General features: G+C 34.3%; 1 non-coding gene across 1 annotated transcript; it reads right to left on the bottom strand.

The window, feature by feature from the left end:
* Positions 1-4,485: 4,485 nt before the first annotated feature.
* Positions 4,486-4,589, bottom strand: LOC111768933 (U6 spliceosomal RNA). Its single transcript, XR_002801616.1, has one exon. It is a non-coding gene; the product is annotated as a U6 spliceosomal RNA (small nuclear RNA).
* Between the last annotated feature and the right edge of the window lie 1,215 nt (positions 4,590-5,804).

Below are 5,804 nucleotides of genomic sequence, written 5' to 3'. Positions count from 1 at the left end.
TTAATGAACTATAACACTTCTGAGCTCCAGTTCATGGCTCGTAGTTTTACATTCCTGGCCTAGAAGTATTTTAAGTTTTTGTTATATTGAATTGAGTTGAATTTAATTAAATTGAATAGTTGTGTATTTTTCTCAGAAACCATCCACACTCTTCCTCCATTTTCCTTCTGACCAGTGACAGGTATTTGAGAGATGGATAGGTTTTAGGGCACAGTCTTTTGAAATGGAGCAGAACAAAGTTAAATGATCCACAAAGAGATCAATGCCTAGAATTAGACCATAGAAGCATAATACTCAAACCAACAAGCTCATCATCTTGAGGGCTGTAACGAAGCTAGAAATATATATATATTTTTTCTTTGCTGTGGTTTAGCCTTAAGAGACCTGTATTTCTAGACTTACAGGAAATAGACACTATTAAAATATAGTCAATTTTTATTGATGAAGTTATTCACCTATTCAGTGGAGGAGGTAAAACTAATATTAATGAAATTTAATGTATTTTAGAGTCAAAGAACAACTTAAAAATTTAAGGAAAGAGTAAGGTCAAAAATAATTAAAAATGTAAACTGGTTCAAAGGAATTTCGTAACATCTATCTTCTTTTAGTTTTATAATAGAACCATTCAGTTTAAAATGTTTATAAGTTTACAGTATCTTATAATTTGAGTTAGTAATAATTTGTACTGAAAAGTCTGATGAATAGAGGTTATGAATTTTTTCTGTTCTACTGCATACTTTCAAGAAAATACAATTTTTTTACTCATTTGTAAAAAAAGTAAATTATCCCATAACAGACTTGGTGGAGTTAAGATTGTCATATAATTTGTTTAATATTTGTTACTGTAGAAAGACATTCAAAGATGGAGTTTTTGATTTGGGTTGTTTGTTTTTTCCCAAGTGGATCAAGTTTTGGCTACAGATAATAGCATCATAGATTTTATAACCTTCTACCAGTGTTTTCTAAACTTGTAAGACGATAACAATCCCCCAGGGTACTTGTTATACCTACAGGTTACCAGTTCAATCTGATGAGTTGGGGTTGGACCCCCAAGAATATGTTTCTTTTAACATGGAGTCCAGGTAATTCTTATTTTTCAACATACTTGGACAACTGCATCTCTATACTATCTTAACGAATGAAAAAATTTGAAAAATTTACAGGTAGTTTTGGTCATTAATCACCCTTTTCTTCTTTGAAATATTTACTTTCCTCTCCAGATTCATCTCTCACCACTAAACTGTTTGTTTTCCAAGGATTAGTCATGTCAAATTGCTTATATACTCCTTTTTTCCTTTGCCCATGCTGTTCCCTGCACTTCAAATCCTATGGCCTATGCATTCCTTTCACTTGGTTCACCACATTTACTATCTGAAACTTAAATTTAGTGTCCTCTAGGACTACTTCCTTGACATCTTGTGCCTGAGGTATCTCCACCTATTGTACTCTAAACCATCTTGCCTTGTATCTACTATGGTACTCAGCATTCTTCGTGGTACTCCTCTTTTCTTTTAAATCTCCCTAACTAGACCATGAGATGCTTGTGGGCAGACACATTACTAATCAGTCTTCATATTCCCAGACTAGTGTAAATCTGACCTACAATAAATATCTAACACACGTTTACTAAAGGGATGAAGAGTACAAATTGTTTGGGTCTTATCTTTATAATTTTAAATCTCTAAGCATACAGTACTTTTAGGAAATGTGCTTTTTTTTCTTCTCTGTGTGTCTTCCATCTACACAAACACCAATCATGGCTAGTTTTATATTAGTAGCAAGAGGTCATTAACACAAAAACATTTAACTAGTATTAAAAAAAACTTATCAAAGTAATATATATACATGCAAATAGTGTAAAGCGATATAAATTAAAAGTAAGCCTTCCTGAAATAGAACAAAGAACCCTAAAAACCCCAAATAGCCAAAACGATCCTGAGGAAAAAAACCCACAAAGCTGGAGACATCACACTCTCTCACTTCAAAGTATACTACAAAGCTGTAATAATCAAAACAACATGGTACTGGCAGAAAAACAGACACACAGACCAGTGGAACAGAACTGAGAGCCCCGAAATAAACCCACACATTTATGGACAGCTAAGTTTTGATAAAGGAGCCAAGAACATACAATGGAGAAAGGAAAGTCTCTTCAATGGTGTTGGGAAAACTGGACAGCCACACACAAAAGAATGAAAGGAGACCGCTATCTTACACCACACGCAAAAATTAACTCTAAATGGGTTAAGGACTTGAATGTAAGACCCGAAGGCATAAAACTCATAGAAGAAAACACAGGCAGTATTCTCTTTGACATCAGTCTTAGCAGTATCTTTTTGAATATGTCCCCTCAGGCAAGGGAAACAAAAGAAAAATGTAACAAATGGGACCACATCAAACCAAAAAGCTTCTGCATGGCAAAAGAAACCATCAATAAAATGATAAGACAATCATCAATTGAGAGAAGATATTTGCAAGTTATATATCTGATAAGGGGTTAATATACAAAATATATAAAGAACTCATACTATTTAACAACAATGAAGAAACCCAATTAAAAAATGGGCAGAGTATCTGAAAGGACATTTTTCCAGAGAAGATATACAGATGGCAAACAGTCACATGAAAAGATGTTCAACATCACTAAATTGCAAACCAAACCACAATGAGATATCACCTCATGACTGTCAGAATGGCTGTTATTAAAAAGACAAGAAATAACAAGGGTTGGAGAAGATGCAGAGAAAGGGGAACCCTCATACACTGCTGGTGGGAATGTAAATTGGTGCAATCACCAGGGAATATTAAAACTATTAAAAAATAGAACTACCATATGATCCAGCTATTCTACTTATGGGTGTTTATCCAAAGAACATGAAAACACTGTTTTGAAAAGATATGTGCACCCTTATGTTCATTGCAGTGTTATTCATGATAGCCGAGACTGAGAAACAACCTAACTGCCCATCAACAGGTGAATGGATAAGGAAGATGGGGCATATATATACAATGAAATACTACTCTCTCATAAAAAAGAATGAAACCTTTCCTTTTGGGACAACATGGATGGACCTTGAAGGTTTTATGCTAAGCAAAATAAGTCAGATGGAGAAAGCCAAATACCATATGATTCACTCACATGTGGAATATAAAAAATGACAATAACAACAACAAACAAACACATAGATACAGAAAATAGATTGGTGGCTACCAGAGGGGTAGGGGTGGGGAGAGAGTGAAAAGGGCACATTTGTACAGTGATGAATGACAACTAGACTTTTGGTGGTGATGTAGTCTGCATGGAAGTCAAAATATAACAGTGTAAACCTGAAATTTATGTAATGTTATAAATCAATGTTACCCAATAAAATGAAATTTTTTTGATTAAAAAATTAGTAAGCCTTCCTTACCATCTCTAACTCATGATAGATAACTACTGTTACCAGTTTCTTGTTTGTAGTTCTAAAAAATGTTAATATGCGTAAAGCATATATATGAAGGTATAAATATCTTTCATATTTTCATTTATGCACAAATACACAACATGTATACATAGATGTTTGTTTTTATTTATACTTTTATACAAATAAGATAATACTGTATTTATATCTTGGAAAAATTTTCATATCAACTTACCAATCCACTTCATTCTTTTTATTGGCTGCATATTATTCTATTTTAGGTATGTATTATGGTATAGTTAATCCCCTCCTACTCAGTATTTGGGTTGTTTTCATTCTTTCACAATACAAACAATACTGCAATGAATGTTCTTACACATAGATCTTTGTGCAGTATGGGAGGTTTCTGATTAAAGTCACAGGGATTTTGGATAGGTGTTTCTGAGTTAATCTCAAGAACGACTGCTACAAATTCTACTCTCAAGAAGAAGAGAACTTGACACTCTCACTAATTTTGTATTATCCAACTTATATTTGGATGATCTTCTACGTGTTTTACTTATTGTTCATTTAGGTATGAGTGAACAGGAGTATCTTTGCTTGCATATTAAAGATTTGTATTTCTGAAGCACATTGATGCTATGTCTCCTTCTATCTTAGATAGTATTATATCTCAGTTTTCCTCTGCTCTAAATCTCCCCCAAATTTATTTTTTCATTCATTTGATCTCTAGTTCACTATTCATTTCTGAAACCTAGTTTCCATACCTTATTTGATCTCTTAATAATGCCAAACTGTTCTTCAACATTTGACTATTTGAAACATATATTTATGCTTTATATAATGTCAGTTTTTCAGTTTCGCCATTATGCCCATTAGAAAGTATCTAAAACTGATATAGACTCAATTTTTTTAATACTTATAATCTAATGAAATTCCAACAATAAACATTTCCTACAGTTTTTGGCTTCCAATACCTGCTTACCTAGAGCTAATAATACATATTACCTGTTCAACAATTACAGAAAAAACTAAAAGTGAAGAAAAAAATTCTGAATTTGAGGTATACAAAGAATATTCACTAAAGAATATTGAACGCTTCCCTAGTTTGCGAGTCCTCCTTGCACAGGGGCCTTGCTAATCTCTGTATTGTTCCAATTTTAGTATATGTGCTGCCAAAACGAGCACTAGACTTAATTTTTCTCATCATAGATTTGTCTCTACTGGTATAATTTGTTTTGTATATGAGTACATGTATGTGTGCTCCGGTATTTAATGTAACTTGTTTTACTCTTCCCTAATCGCTTTACCTGTTCTGGAGCTGCACTAGATGAAAAGCGCTGCAATACTTTGCATCATAAGTTTTGTGTGTGTTCTAAATCTTCAGAATATTTCATCTATCTTTATCCAATCCTAAAGTAATAAAGAAAAATTGAAAATAACATTTAATTATCCTAGGATTTTGCTAATTTTTTAACATTCAGTGCTACATGTATCTTAAAACATTAGACCATTTGCCTTTTGTAAAGTTTAGTGTCTTATATTTTTAAAAATATATTTTAAAATTTTCTATCTTAAAATACTGATGCTCATATATTAGCTTCCTTTAAACTATCACTGAAAGGAAATATGTATGTTTGTTACATTTTGCATGAGTCTCTCTCTTTCTCTCTCTCTTTCCTTAAGGAAGGCAGGAACATAGGCAAGAGGAGAAAGGTAATTGACCTCTTGACCCAGTTGTCCTGTTTGGTGAGGTTGTACCACATTGCCCTTGTGAGGTTTACAGTAAAAGCCAAGCAGAGGTCTGCAGTAGAGGGACTAACAGTGTTAGGATCAAAGGCCTAATTGTCTATTTTCTTGAAGTTAAGGTTATTGGCAGCTGCCATTATACCATCCATGCTGCTGTCACCCAGCACAGCCAACCAGCATGGACTAATTGCAGTGGCCTTTTCATCAAGTAAGATCATCCCACTAAACACAAAGAGCTGTCTTTCCATTAGCGCAGACAGTAGCCAGCTAGATCAGCTGGGCTCCTTGAGTATGATTAGACTGTCATATTGTTATGATTTGTTCAAGTTTAGAGCATTTAGCAGATACCCTTTGCACCTCTCTTTGTACCTGAATACTATAACCTGACTGCCCCTATCATTTAAGAGGGTACTATAGCTTTTCAAAGTTCAGCAGCGCACAATTGCAGGCAGGCAACTGGTTTCTGACAAGAGATCAATACTGTCCTTCCAAACGCTGGAGTCAAGCTGCTGGGTCTGTCAGAGGGATGTGTGCTGTAATTGGATCATGGATGCTGCGAGTCATCTGAGTTTCCCTTCAGCACTGTCACAGCTGTCAGATGTCATCCCTTTGTACAGCTGTCACTGCGGGAGGGTTGGGGCTCTTTTTCCGTTC

The sequence above is a fragment of the Equus caballus genome, chromosome 18 (genome assembly GCF_041296265.1).
Source record: "Equus caballus isolate H_3958 breed thoroughbred chromosome 18, TB-T2T, whole genome shotgun sequence".
Lineage (NCBI taxonomy): Eukaryota > Metazoa > Chordata > Mammalia > Perissodactyla > Equidae > Equus > Equus caballus.
The sequence above is the reverse complement of the archived record's forward strand: the minus strand, read 5'-3'. Positions and strand labels throughout refer to the sequence as shown.